We start from the raw sequence: 15,276 nt of genomic DNA, 5'->3' as shown, positions 1-15,276 counted from the left end.
TTCAGTTTTATGAAACAAACTGCCCATTGTGCAGAATCTGATGAGAAATAAGTTTTAGCTTTGCCTGGAGGTCAAATCTGAGAGAAATGAAAATGAATGAACAATGACATTTTTTAAAGGAAGCATTAAGATTTTAATATAGCTTTTGGTTGAAATTTTGTAAATTAGTTGACATTTTGAATTTTAATCATTTATGTTCTATTTTAACCAGTTTGATATTCAGTATGTGTATGTATATTCATTTAATTATCACTTGTTTTTTTATTCCCTGTTACCATTTTATATCTGTCTATTAAGGTTTATGTATGTTCGTATTTGGTTATATATCCATTTTAATTCTTATTTTATTCCATTTCTATTTTACTTGTAACTCCAGTGTTTTCCTCAGAGGGATCCTCCACATCAGTGACTGATCTTCTCAGTCAATGGGGTCACTGCAATGGGATCTCCTGCTCTTTTGATTAGATCTGGGGGTTCCTGTGGTAGTGTATTCTGTGAACTTGAGTGAGGGGGTCACTGATGTGGAAATGTCCCCAAAATATAGTTTCTCCACTTTGGTCCAAAGGCCAGGTTTCCTATATTATAACATTTGTTTGTCTTATCCTTTTGTTTTTAGATTTGAAAATGTTTATATGCAAAGTATTTGAGTTAAGCTTAAAAGTGCTATTAAAATAAATTATATGATAATTATTTACATACGTTCTTACAATTCCTCTTGTGGGATTAATCAAGTATATTTGAATTGAATTTAAATTAATCAAAGTTTGATTTAATTTCAATTGAAATAATGTGTCTTGATAAAAAAACAGACTAAGCCAAGATGATGGTTTGACTTCAAAATGTCATTTTGATCAATGAAAAGTTTCAACAACAACAGAAGAAGATCAATTCAGGGCTAAATTAATTTATTTTTTTGTAAAGAATGAATGTCTCTAAAAATGTCTTTCTAAATCATTGTATTAAGTGTCTCTGAATTGTGTCTTTCTTTGTGTGTTTAGTGTGTCTACAGTAAATCAGTCAGTGTTTCAGTCTCTGGAAGAACTTGAGGCAGAAACATTCAAATGAGTTTCAGTTCATTCTGATGAAGGAGGTTTTTGTACGATGACTTTTCACTGTGTGAACACACGCTGACTGTTGATATAGTGATAACTCTGACAGTAATAAACTCCTGAATCTTCAGCCTGGACTCCACTGATGGTCAGAGTGAAGTCAATTCCATTTCCTGATCCACTTCCACTGAATCTGGAGGAGATTCCTGAATATCTGTCTGATGTTCTGTAGATCAGAGCTTTAGGAGCTTCTCCAGATTTCTGATGGTACCAGGCAAGATAGTATTGTGAACCAGACCAGCCTACTTGTTGACTGGCCTTACAGTCTATAGTGACCTTTTGATCGAGCTGCACTGATTTAGCTGCTGGCTGAGTTACAACAACATTTTGTCCAACAGAACCTGCAGAGAGAGAAGAACCACAAAGAACATGAGATGCTGAGGAGAAACTCAGCTGCACTCCAGATGATTCTCACATGACACAAACATCATCTTCCTCACCCTGAATGAAGCAGAGGAGAGTCCAGATGAGGACGCAGATCAAAGTCATGGTTTGACTGAGGAGGAGGAGGAGGATTTCTGTGTCTTCTGCTGTGATGAAGGACAGCTGTCAGTCATCCAGTCTTCAACTCTCAGGACTATAAAGTCTCCCAGAGCACTGGAGCATGGAGCTGCTGATGCAAAGTGTTTCTATGGAAATGCAACCACTGACTCCAACAGGAACATGGATCTCTGTCATCAGGATTCACATCAATGGATCAATCAATCATTCAGATGGGATTCAAAAATATTGATTTATGCTCAAATATAATATTCGTTTTTTACCACTAGTACATATGAGAGTACTTCTGAAAAGAAAAATTAAGCTAAATTTAACTGAAAAAAATTAAAAGTATTATTATTGTTATTTCTATAAGAACCTTTTTCTCATCAATCTGTTGTGTTTTCCAGTCAGACTGTGTTGAGTTTGTTGTGTTCAAAGTCAGAGAGCGTGTCTCTCTGCAGTCAGAGGTTTTTGTACGACGACTCAGTTAGTTTGTATCACTGTGGTACACGTTTGGTGGAGGAACCAGACTGGAGGTTGATTGTAAGTAATTTATTTTCAATTTACATCCATGTTTTAACAAAAAGTGTTTTCTATTAAGTTCCATAAACTAATATTTGTCTACTTGTATGATTTTCACAGATTTCGTTTTTTCATATAATGCAGGAAACATTCACAGATGCAGATAAACGTGATTCCATTTGAAAATCATTTGTCAGTAATCTGTCTGTAAAGGTGAATTTATAGTTTTTCAACATTTTTTTCATTCAATTATAACATATGAACCAGTAATTTTATGTTGTTTTTACAATTTTGTGTTGAGAAAAATAAAACTTCCTAGTTTTTAAGTTGTAAAAATTCTGAAAACGAATTGATTATTTTTTTCATTTGATAAGGTTTTTGAATATAAATTTCACCTTTTAATTGAAGTTAAGTCTGAAAATATAATTGTGTGAGTTTTTGAACATCTTAAAGTACTCATAGGTGAATATTGTAAAGTAATTATAAAAAGTGAACAAGACGGATCAACGTCAAATTGTTGCTTTTATTCTTGTCTCATGTCAGAATCTGTGAACTCTGTTAGATATTTTTGACCTTTAATCTGTTTAAGCAAATGTTAGACCATATTTTGACAAAATCCTTAAAAAAATTGATTTTGTTAATTTGTCACCAAAGAAAATCAGAAAACGTGAAAAAATAAATGTTTTTTTTTCTCTGTCGGGTTGTTAAAAGTTAAGTGAAGTTAGTTTATATCTTAAAGATCTTTTTCTTATTTTACGTTAATACTGAAACCTGTTTGTTGATGTGGTTCATTGGTGAAGCTCATCTGTTGCCATGGTTACAGCACCTAAAGAAGGAAGTGAAAGATTAAAAAAAAGTGTAAAACTAACTGAAGAAATAAAGCAGCATTTTGCTGCAGGAAGAGTTTCTGTTCTCTTTGGAGGATTTCTCATGAACTTGTTTGTGTCTCCTCATGCAGTGGGTCATGTTGCCCCCAAGCTGACAGTGCTGTCCCCCTCCATGCATGAGGGGAAGGCCACACTCCTGTGTCTGGCCAACAATGGCTTCCCTTCAGGCTGGACTCTGTCCTGGAAGGTGGGCTGCAGCAGCATCAGCAGCAGCTGGGAGGAGAGCAGGAGCCCCGGGGTGCTGCAGAAGGACGGCCTCTACAGCTGGAGCAGCACCCTGAGGCTCCCTGCAGACCAGTGGGAGAAGCTGGACTCTGTGACCTGTGAGGCCACCCAGGACTCCCAGACTCCAGTCATAGAGACTCTGTGGAGAAACCAGTGTTCCTAGTCACCACCTGACTGACTGGAACAATATTATTGTGTTTTTGCTTTTACTGAGATTTCAGCTGTAGTGATGTTTTAATCTTCTTTCTTTGTGTGCTATAAAAACATTTTTATTAGAAGTTACTTGTTTGACACTTTCTGCAAAATAAAAAATACTCTTCAAACTTGTTTAATTTGTGATTTCTAATAAATTGATACATTTTAATTAAACATTTGCATTAATTTAATGTCAAAATAAATGTTTGAAATTCTAAGTTCCTGTTGCATTGATGGAGTTCATCCTGTTACTGTCAGATAAAGGTGGACTACAATCTAGACCAGGGGTCACCAATGGATTACCTGTGGCCACATGGTCGCCCATCAGGGCAAATTAAAGTGGCCAGATTAAGAAAACATATTTTTATAATACATTTCTTTATTTATAAAGGAAAAAAATAACAATCATCTGTCAGCTCAAAGACTTAGCTGCTCCACACTTTAAGTGATCCTCAGCAACATCAGCATTACAGAAGTCATGTGTGAGAAGTTTGATTTTAATGCAATGAATTCATCAATTTCTGCAAAATTATTTTTAATCTAAAATGTCTTTATCACAATCATAGTTTTTTTAGTTCTAAAAAGATACTTTATTCATAGTTTGATGTTCATTAAAGCAAAAAGTGGAAAGAGAAGTTTTGTAAACTTGACAGATTTTTTTCATTTGGACAAAATGAAAACAAATCAAATCAATGAATATTTTTTTTATAACAAAGAGATTATTAACAAAAGTATTTTAGTGAACTAAGTTCTTTTAGGTTGAGAGCAGCTGTTCATTCAGATCAGTTCCTCTTTAGCTGAAAGAGGTTTTTGTACGACGTTGTTTCACTGTGTGAACGGAAAGCTGTTACTCTGCTGACAGTAATAAACTCCTGAATCTTCAGCCTGAACTCCACTGATGGTCAGAGTGTAATCACTGCCAGATCCACTTCCACGAAAACGATCAGAAACTCCAGACTGACGAGTTGAAGCATATCTTATCAGGAGTTTAGGAGCTTCTCCAGATTTCTGAAGATACCAGTGAAGGTTGGTGCTAACACTTGAACTGGTTTGACATCTAATGGAGAAAGTTTCTCCTGGAACAACAGACTGAGATCCAGGAGTCTGAGTCACAGTGATTTCACCTGATGAACCTGGGAAAAAGGAAAAACAGAAGAGTCATTGAGATGAATCCAGATGAAAGAAATCTAAGAATTGTGATGAAGTTTGTTTCCTGATGAATCCAAGTTTCCAGCAGAGAGTCTCACCCTGAACAAGGAGCTCCAGGACAGCCAGCAGCAGAGTCAGTGACATCCTCATTGTGCTGCAGGTGTGTCAGTGTCTCTGAAAGGTCTGGACAGCCACTGATCAACACTGAGCTCTTAACTGCTGGAAGCAGAGAGGCAGCACACATATGCAAACACACTGAGTCAGTCATCTGCAGCTGTTCTCAGCAGCTCTGGATGTTCAGCTTGGAATCTTTGGCCTACAGGAGCTGCAGCAGCACAACTCTGGAATAAAGACTCCACACTCAGTCACTTTAGCAGAATAGATTGTGAGTAGATTACTGTGTTAAAGAGACTTCTGATCACAGCTGAAAATATTTTTCTAAATATATTTTTGATAGGTTGGTTGGTCGGTTTAATAGGTAGTTTGTCCTCTCCAGTTGGAGGACTTTAAGTATCTTAGGGTTTTGTTCATGAGAGCAGGAAAATCAGAGAGATTGAAAGCTGGATTTTAGCAGGGTCTGCTGTTACGCTTTTGTTGAGTTTGTCCATTTTGGTGAAGAGAGATCTGAGTCAGAAAGCAAGGCTCTCAATTTTCTGGTTAATCTTAGTTCCAATACTCACCTATGGTCATGAGCTCAGGGTCATGACCTAAAGAACGAGGTCCTTCATACAAGTAGCTGGAATGAGCTTCCTCTGCAGGGCGGCTGGTGCTCCCTTTAAAAGAGTGAAAACATTTAGAATTTGGCGATGGAATTCTCATTCATTGGTCATCCCCAGGACCAGAATCCAGATCCACTATACATGAGTGATGCATTTATTTTAAAATGTTAACAGTTTTAAACTGTAATTAAGAGAGAGATGTGAGTTGCAGTCTCCCAAATGTTAAAAACACTCCCTGGTTAGGCATTATAAATAAATAAAATTGACCCAAGGATGCCAACAAGAGGGCTCAGACCTACTTTTAATAATAATAATAATAATAATAATTGATTGGATTTACCTGCTCTTTTCCAGACGCTCAAAGCGTGTCCAATGTGTCCATTATTCATTCTCTCTTTATTCATTCTCTGTGATGGTAGAGGCTGTCGGTTCTCGCCTATACGGTCCCTCTGACCATCACTGGGATCATTCTTGCACATTCATGCTGGTAGCCAGTAGCGTTAAGGGTCTTGCCCAAAGGCCCTCACTGAGTGATGTTAATTGTTCGCCATTAATATGGTAATTGCCCCCCAGAACCATTGTTCATTCCTATTGAACCCTAGATTCCTGTGGGCAGTCTCTCACCACCAACCGAGCTACCCAGCCGCTTTAACCTGGTTAAGATTAGGATAAATTAACTGACAATACTGTATTGGACTGATAGTGGAGCTAAGATAATGTCACGGTGCCCCCGGCTGACTCCTCCCCCTCATCAGCTACACCTGATGCCTCCAGCTGCACCTCCTCATCCTCGTCTGGCCGCAGGTTCTTAAGGAGACCACGGACCTGCAATCAACGCTAGTTCGTTGTACTTCCTCGGTGCATCTCCTGGCCTCGTAAAAATTCTAGTTCCATGTTTGCCTTGTTCCATGCTAATCCACTCTGTCTTACCTCGTCTCAGGATCCCATCTTCGTTTGGACCCTTCTGGTGGCTGTTCACGACTCGCTATCCACGTTCCTGTCGCTCCTCTGGTTTCAACGGTTGACGCCGCCAAGACCCTCCAACCATCTCCGCTGCCTATCACAGGAAACCTGGGACTCAGCTTCGTCCATGCAATCTCATTAAAACCTGTTCCTCGTACCTCACTGCTTGCCTTGTGTCCTTCCGGGTTCCAGCAATTGAGTCAGCCTCTGCCTGCTAGCCATGACAGATAAGTTTGAAAAGCAATATGGATCTACTTTTGCCATCCTATTTAGAGGAAACATCATCAGTACTAAACATTGGAAAGAGTTTCTATTTAAAGTCTCTATATTTACTTTTATAGAAACATTTTACCACTGCTCCAAAATAAATTACTTTTTGATTTCAGAACAAAAACTCTGAATAAATGTCAGCAAAATAAATAAAACACTTGTTCATATATAATGACATTTAATATCCGTTGTGTTTTCCAGTCAGACTGTGTTGAGTTTGTTGTGTTCAAAGTCAGAGAGCGTGTCTCTCTGCAGTCAGAGGTTTTTGTACGACGACTCAGTTAGTTTGTATCACTGTGGTTGACTTTTGGTGGAGGAACCAGACTGGAGGTTGATTGTAAGTAATTTATTTTCAATTTACATCCATGTTTTAACAAAAAGTGTTTTCTTTTAAGTACCATAAACTAACATTTGTCTACTTGTAAGATTTTTACAGTTTTAGTTTTTTTCATATAATGCAGGAAACATTCACAGATGCAGATAAACGTGATTCCATTTGAAAATCATTTGTCAGTAATTTGTCTGTAAAGGTAAATTTATAGTTTTCCAACATTTTTATATTCAGTAATAACAAAAGAACCAGTAATTTTTGGTTATTTTTACAATTTTGTGTTGAGAAGAAAATGAAAATTCCTACTTTTAAGTTGTTGTAATTCTGGAAAATAATTGATTTTTTGTCATTTTATAAAGATTTCCGAAAATAAATTATAGCTTTTAAAAGTAAAATGTGAAAAAAATGATTGTGTGAAGTTTTTAACATCTCAAAGTACTCATAGTTGAGTGTTGTTAAGTAATTATAAAAAATAAAGTGAACACGACGTATCAACGTCAAATAGTTGCTTTTATTCTCATCTCATCTCAGAATCTGTGAACTCTGTAAAATATTTTTAACCTTTAATAATCTGCTCAAGCAAATGTTGGACCATATTTTGAGAATGTTCTTTTAAGAAAATGATTCTGTTTATTATTGACTAAAGAAAACAAGGAATGTGAACAAAGGTAATGTCTTTTTTCTTTGTCAGGTTTTGAAAAGTTAAGTGAAGTAAGTTTATATCTTAAAGATCCTTTTCTTTATGTTGAGACTGAAACTTGTTTGTTGATGTGGTTCATTGGTGAAGCTCATCTGTTGCCATGGTTACAGCACCTAAAGAAGGAAGTGAAAGATTGAAAAAAAAAAGTGTTAAACTAACTGAAGAAATAAAGCAGCATTTTGCTGCAGGAAGAGTTTCTGTTCTCTTTGGATGATTTCTCATGAACTTGTCTGTGTCTCCTCATGCAGTGGGTCATGTTCCCCCCAAGCTGACAGTGCTGTCCCCCTCCATGCATGAGGGGAAGGCCACACTCCTGTGTCTGGCCAACAATGGCTTCCCTTCAGGCTGGACTCTGTCCTGGAAGGTGGGCGGCAGCAGCATCAGCAGCAGCTGGGAGGAGAGCAGGAGCCCCGGGGTGCTGCAGAAGGACGGCCTCTACAGCTGGAGCAGCACCCTGAGGCTCCCTGCAGACCAGTGGGAGAAGCTGGACTCTGTGACCTGTGAGGCCACCCAGGACTCCCAGACTCCAGTCATAGAGACTCTGTGGAGAAACCAGTGTTCCTAGTCACCACCTGACTAACTGGAACAATATTATTGTGTTTTTCCTTTTACTGAGATTTCAGCTGCATTGATGTTTTTTAATCCTTTTTTCTTTTTGTGCTATAAAAACATTTTTAGTAGACGTTACTTATTTGATACTATCTGCAAAATAAAAATTGCTCTTCAAAGTTGTTTCATTTGTAATTTCTTACAAATTTACATTTTAACTTAAACATTAACATTGTCTAATTTGTAAAATAAATTTCAGGACTTCTAAGTTCTGTTGCATTGATGGATGTTAGCCTGTTACTGTCAGATAAAGGTGGGCTACAGTCTAGAACAGGGGTCACCAACGCAGTAACCATGGTCGCCCGTGAGGGCGACTGAAAGCATCAGCAATGCATGCTCTAAAAATATCACAGATCATGAGGGTATTCAATACAATTTTAAAATGTTTCATTCCCATTTAGAAGAAATTAGGGGTGCAACGAATAACTAGCCACAGTTCTGCACACACGTGGACCACAGATTATGTTCAGACTTTGTTCACAAAGTCTGTGAAAAAATCCCAAAAAGCAACTGAAGCTTCATTTAGAGCTGCACATCTTTACATAAAGAGAAAGCCGGTTAGATCTCTATGAAGGCCTCCCACATACATAGTAAATGAACAGACAAATGACATAAATTATTGATGAAACTAAAACTATTAAGCTGAAAATGTTGCAAAAATGTTACATTTTCATTCATTAAGCTTTCAAAAAACTCTAAAACTTGTTCTGACAAGAAGATTGATGATTTCCTTCAAAATTGTTGATCTATTGAACCACCAATACAACTAGTGTCCCTCCTGACTTTCTAATGTTTTAGCAGATAAACAGAAATAAATCAATGTTTCATGTTTATACATGTTTTTCTTGTCATTACTGTTGTGTAAATCATTGATTAGAATTGTGGGAAAAAATACTATTGATATGTGAGCAATCAATTCATAGTGCTAAAATGACTACTGCTAATTATTATTCTCATTACTATTACTATACTAGTTTGTGGTTTTGTTTTTTGGTGAATTTGCAGTAAACAGGTCCTGAGTAGCCCTTCATACGACTTAGACCCATAAAATAGTCCTCATCCTGAATAAGGTTAGTGATCCTGATCTAGACAGTTATAAATATATTTTCCTATTTTTAATGATAAATTAATGCAGACACTTTGATGGAATGTAAAAGAGTAAATGAACAGTTTGTAGAGCGCTGTAAATGTCTGTTTCCTAAAAAAGACACAAACATAAATGTGTTAGACTCTAGTATCAAAGTGAAAAACATCCAAAGGTGGAAAAAATGTCTAAAATTTTCCTAGCTCAGCATTTTTTTCTTCTGGTAGATTCATTGATGTTAAAATATGTAATAATTTATGGGAAAATCCACATTTGCACCAAAAGGTTGAGAGCAGCTGTTAAGTCAGATCAGTTCCTCTTTAGCTGAAAGAGGTTTTTGTACGACGTTGTTTCACTGTGTGAACGGAGTGCTGTAATCATGCTGACAGTAATAAACTCCTGAATCTTCAGCCTGAACTCCACTGATGGTCAGAGTGTAATCACTGCCAGATCCACTTCCACGAAAACGATCAGAAACTCCAGACTGACGGGTTACAGCATTATATATCAGGAGTTTAGGAGATTCTCCAGATTTCTGAAGATACCATCCGATTTCGTTTCCAACATATGAACTGGTTTGACATTTAATGGAGAAAGTTTCTCCTGGAACAACAGACTGAGATCCAGGAGTCTGAGTCACAGTGATTTCACCTGATGAACCTGGAAAAAAGGAAAAACAGAAGAGTCATTGAGATGAATCCAGATGAAAGAAATCTAAGAATTGTGATGAAGCTTGTTTCCTGATGAATCCAAGTTTCCAGCAGAGAGTCTCACCCTGAACAAGGAGCTCCAGGACAGCCAGCAGCAGAGTCAGTGACATCCTCATTGTGCTGCAGGTGTGTCAGTGTCTCTGAAAGGTCTGGACAGCCACTGATCAACACTGAGCTCTTAACTGCTGGAAGCAGAGAGGCAGCACACATATGCAAACACACTGAGTCAGTCATCTGCAGCTGTTCTCAGCAGCTCTGGATGTTCAGCTTGGAATTACCCTTGTGCTATCCTAGGCACTTTAACATTGGGAGTTGGGTCATCTAGACCCACTAGACAGTGCTCTGAACCTTTTTTCTTCAATGATTTGTGATCTTCACTGGTGTCCATGGATTACATGAAATCTTTCCACCTTTGTCATGGTAGGGAGAACACGTCAATGTAAGGGTGGGGTCATAGGATAGCACAAGGGTTAAGGTTATTTGGTAAAAATTGTTCTGACGCAATGCATTGTAGTCCATACTCACCAATCTAGTGAGCACTATGTTTTGACAGTGTCAAAGCTCAAACTTCCTCACATCTATTTGAGTTTTTTTATTTTTTTTTATTGAATGGACCCATGGTTAAACCAAACTGAATAGTGGACTTAAATTTGTCCTGCATTGACGTTTTTGACTATGTGTTTAGATTAATGAAACAAACTGCCCATTGTGCAGAATCTGATGGGACATAAGTTTTAGCTTTGCTTGGTGGTCAAATCTGAGAGAAATGAATATGTATGAATGATGACATTATTAAAGAAGGGATAAAGACCTACCTTTTTACTCTAGCTTTTAGTTGGAATTATTTGATATTTTTAATTTTAATCATTTAAGTTCTATTTTTTACCAGTTTGATATACACTCTGTGAATGTATATACATTTACTTACCATTTTATATATGTCTATTAAGGTTTATGAATGTACATATTTGGTTATTTATCTATGTTAATTTTTATTTTATTCCATTTCTATTTTACTTGTAACTCCAGTGTTTTCCTCAGAGGGATCCTCCACATCAGTGACTGATCTTCTCAGTCAATGGGGTCACTGCAATGGGATTTCCTGCTCTTTTGATTAGATCTGGGGGTCCTGTGGTAGTGTATTCTGTGAACTTGAGTGGGGGGTCACTGATGTGGAAATGTCCCCAAAATACTGTTTCTCCACTTTGGTCCAAAGGCCAGGTTTCTATATTATAACATTTGTTTGAATTATCCTTTTGTTTTTAGATTTGAAAAATGTTTGTATGCAAAGTATTTGAGTTAAGCTTAAAAGTGCTATTAAAATAAATTATATGATAATTATTTACACAAGTTCTTACATTTCCTCCTGTGGGATTAATAAAGTAAATTTGAATTCACTTGAATTGAATTAAATAAAGTTTGATTTAATTTGATTTGAAATAATGTTTTCTAAGAAAACAACGGTGTGAGAAAACTGGTTATTCTAAACAGGACTGTAAAATAAGAAAGGTTAGGTTCGTCCCCTTCAGTTTCCTGCACACAGAAACAAATGAATAACGACTCAAAGACAGGTACTTATCTTTTGTGGAAGTTTTACTTCGTATAAACACGAAGGGGACAGACAGATGAACATGGTGCATTCAAAGTTTGAACAACCGGAAGCAGGGAGATGGGCTTGGTATAAGAACCCTACATTTGCATATTCAGAAGATCAGACACTGGACACTGGTGTGAAAATCACGCCCACAGGTTGTTGCTGTAGAGGCGCTCCAAGGCTAAAGTGAAGATAACTCAGAGGCATCACACACACACAGAAAAGGAAGTATGAGGAGAAACTTTGAGAAAAATAGCTTGGCTGTGTTGTCTTCAAATGTAATATAATTTTGAGATGATAATACATGCTTAATTAATTAAGTTTAAACCATTAGTGTAATAAAAGTTAAAGGCAGTTTCTAACTATTCTTCACATACAGACTATGACAAGTCCATACATGATGATTTGACTTCAAGATGTCATCTTGATCAATGAAAAGTTTCAACAACAACAGAAGAAGAATATAAAATATTCAGGGCTGAAAGAATTTCTTTTTTTTTAACAAAGAATGTCTATTACGATGACTTTCTAAATCTTGCATTAAGTGTCTTTGAATTGTGTCTTTCTTTGTGTGTTTAGTGTGTCTACAGTAAATCAGTCAGTGTTTCAGTCTCTGGAAGAACTTGAGGCAGAAACATTCAAATGAGTTTCAGTTCATTCTGATGAAGGAGGTTTTTGTACGATGACTTTTCACTGTGTGAACACAGGCTGACTGTTGATGCTGTGATAACTCTGACAGTAATAAACTCCTGAATCTTCAGCCTGGACTCCACTGATGGTCAGAGTGAAGTCAATTCCATTTCCTGATCCACTTCCACTGAATCTGGAGGAGATTCCTGAATATCTGTCTGATGTTCTGTAGATCAGAGCTTTAGGAGCTTCTCCAGATTTCTGATGGTACCAGGCAAGACGGTATTGTGGACCTGAGTATTGAGATACTTTTTGACTGGCCTTACAATCAATAGAGACGGTTTGATTGAGCTGCACTGATTTAGCTGCTGGCTGAGTCACAACAACATTTTGTCCAACAGAACCTGCAGAGAGAGAAGAACCACAAAGAACATGAGATGCTGAGGAGAAACTCAGCTGCACTCCAGATGATTCTCACATGACACAAACATCATCTTCCTCACCCTGAATGAAGCAGAGGAGAGTCCAGATGAGGACGCAGATCAAAGTCATGGTTTAACTGAGGAGGAGGAGGAGGAGGATTTCTGTGTCTTCTGCTGTGATGAAGGACAGCTGTCAGTCATCCAGTCTTCAACTCTCAGGACTATAAAGTCTCCCAGAGCACTGGAGCATGGAGCTGCTGATGCAAAGTGTTTCTATGGAAATGCAACCACTGACTCCAACAGGAACATGGATCTCTGTCATCAGGATTCACATCAATGGATCAATCAATCATTCCAGATGGGATTCAAAAATATTGATTTATGCTCCAATATAATATTTGTTTTTTACCACTAGTACATATGAGAGTACTTCTGAAAAGAAAAATTAAGCTAAATTTAACTGAAAAAAATTAAAAGTATTATTATTATTTTTTCTGTAAGAACCTTTTTCTCATCAATCTGTTGTGTTTTCCAGTCAGACTGTGTTGAGTTTGTTGTGTTCAAAGTCAGAGAGCGTGTCTCTCTGCAGTCAGAGGTTTTTGTACGACGACTCAGTTAGTTTGTATCACTGTGGTGGACTTTTGGTGGAGGAACCAGACTGGAGGTTGATTGTAAGTAATTTATTTTCAATTTACATCCATGTTTTAACAAAAAGTGTTTTCTATTAAGTTCCATAAACTAATATTTGTCTACTTGTATGATTTTCACAGATTTCGTTTTTTCATATAATGCAGGAAACATTCACAGATGCAGATAAACGTGATTCCATTTGAAAATCATTTGTCAGTAATCTGTCTGTAATGGTGAATTTATAGTTTTCCAACATTTTTCATTTAGTTCTAACATCTGAACCAACAATTTATTTTATTGTTACAATTTTGTGTTGAGAAGAAAATGAAACATCCTAGTTTTAAGATGTAATGATTCTGGAAACTTATTGATTTTTTTTGTCATTCTATAGGGTTTTTGAACATAAATTATAGATGTTTTTTAAAAGTAAAATCTGAAAATATAATTGTGTGAAGTTTTTAACATCTCAAAGTACTCATAGTTGAATATTGTGAAGTAATTATAAAAATTAAAGCAAACAAGACGTATCAACGTCAAATTGTTGCTTTTATTCTCGTCTTATGTCAGAATCTGCAAACTCTGTTAGATATTTTTAACCTTTATGAATCTGCTAAAGCAAATGTTAGACCATATTTTGAAAATGTTCTTTAAAAAAATTTATTGTGTTTATTTCTCACCAAAGAAAATAAGAAATGTTAAAAAATAAAAATGTTTTTCTGTGTCGGGTGGTTAAAAGTTAAGTGAATTAAGTTTATATCTTAAAACCTTTTTCTTATTTTACGTTGAGACTGAAACCTGTTTGTTGATGTGGTTCACTGGTGAAGCTCATCTGTTGCCATGGTTACAGCACCTAAAGAAGGAAGTGAAAGATTGAAAAAAAGTGTCAAACTAACTGTAGAAATAAAGCAGCATTTTGCTGCAGGAAGATTTTCTGTTCTCTTTGGATGATTTCTCATGAACTTGTTTGTGTCTCCTCATGCAGTGGGTCATGTTCCCCCCAAGCTGACAGTGCTGTCCCCCTCCATGCATGAGGGGAAGGCCACACTCCTGTGTCTGGCCAACAATGGCTTCCCTTCAGGCTGGACTCTGTCCTGGAAGGTGGGCGGCAGCAGCATCAGCAGCAGCTGGGAGGAGAGCAGGAGCCCCGGGGTGCTGCAGAAGGACGGCCTCTACAGCTGGAGCAGCACCCTGAGGCTCCCTGCAGACCAGTGGGAGAAGCTGGACTCTGTGACCTGTGAGGCCACCCAGGACTCCCAGACTCCAGTCCCAGAGACTCTGTGGAGAAACCAGTGTTCCTAGTCACCACCTGACTGACTGGGATTCTTTTACTCTCCTTTAAACTACTCTGACTTCATTTTGGAATCTTTGTGACATTTATTGCAATCCTCTTTCTGAATCTTGTGAATGTTTCTTTTTTTTTAAATAAAGATTTTTTCTTCAACTCAACTTTGGTTTGTTTAGTTTTTAACATTTAAAGACACTTCCGCCATGCTGCAGCAGATATCGGTCTATATCTTTGCTGTGTGCAGATGTTAACATTTTAGCAAAATTGCTAGCAAAATGTTTGGAGCCGATAATTCCCACATTAATCAGTCCTGACCAAACTAGCTTTATTAAAACCAGACATATCATAATATTAGGCGGCTTATGCATATTTTATACTGCCCCTCTCCTTCTGACACCCCCGAAATGGTCATCTCCAAGGATGCTGAAAAGGCCTTTGATCAGGTGGAGTGGCCTTACCTGTTTTATACTTAGAGACACTTTGGCTTTGGATCTAAATTCCTATCATGGATCAAATTTCTGCACACATCACCTATGGCACTGTTACACCCCTGTCTAGGAGTTTATAAACGGGAGTAACATAAAGGTAAAAAGAAAAACTAAATTCACCAATGACTCGAAAAACCCTCACCAGACCCAGACTGAAATTAAGCTGGGAATTTATTTCCAATGACAACTCAAAAACATACAAAAATAACCAACCCAAATTACCAGGATCAATAAACTCTAACAATGTTTGTTCTAATGCTCTGCTGCTGCC

At 37.3% G+C, this 15,276-nt stretch overlaps 1 long non-coding RNA gene and 1 pseudogene across 1 annotated transcript; one reads left to right on the top strand and one right to left on the bottom strand.

Moving 5' to 3' along the window:
* Nucleotides 1–1,056: 1,056 nt before the first annotated feature.
* Nucleotides 1,057–1,689, bottom strand: LOC111948160 (immunoglobulin kappa variable 4-1 pseudogene; annotated as a pseudogene).
* A 369-nt stretch (nt 1,690–2,058) lies between these two features.
* LOC144995508 (uncharacterized) lies at nt 2,059–3,553 on the top strand. The gene is made up of 2 exons (XR_013659065.1): nt 2,059–2,135; nt 3,073–3,553. It is a non-coding gene; the product is annotated as an uncharacterized LOC144995508 (long non-coding RNA).
* Nucleotides 3,554–15,276: the final 11,723 nt, after the last annotated feature.

The sequence above is a fragment of the Oryzias latipes genome, chromosome 11 (genome assembly GCF_053564925.1).
Source record: "Oryzias latipes strain Hd-rR chromosome 11, Olatipes_Hd-rR_3.1".
Taxonomy (NCBI): domain Eukaryota; kingdom Metazoa; phylum Chordata; class Actinopteri; order Beloniformes; family Adrianichthyidae; genus Oryzias; species Oryzias latipes.
This window is presented reverse-complemented; position numbering and strand designations above follow the sequence as displayed.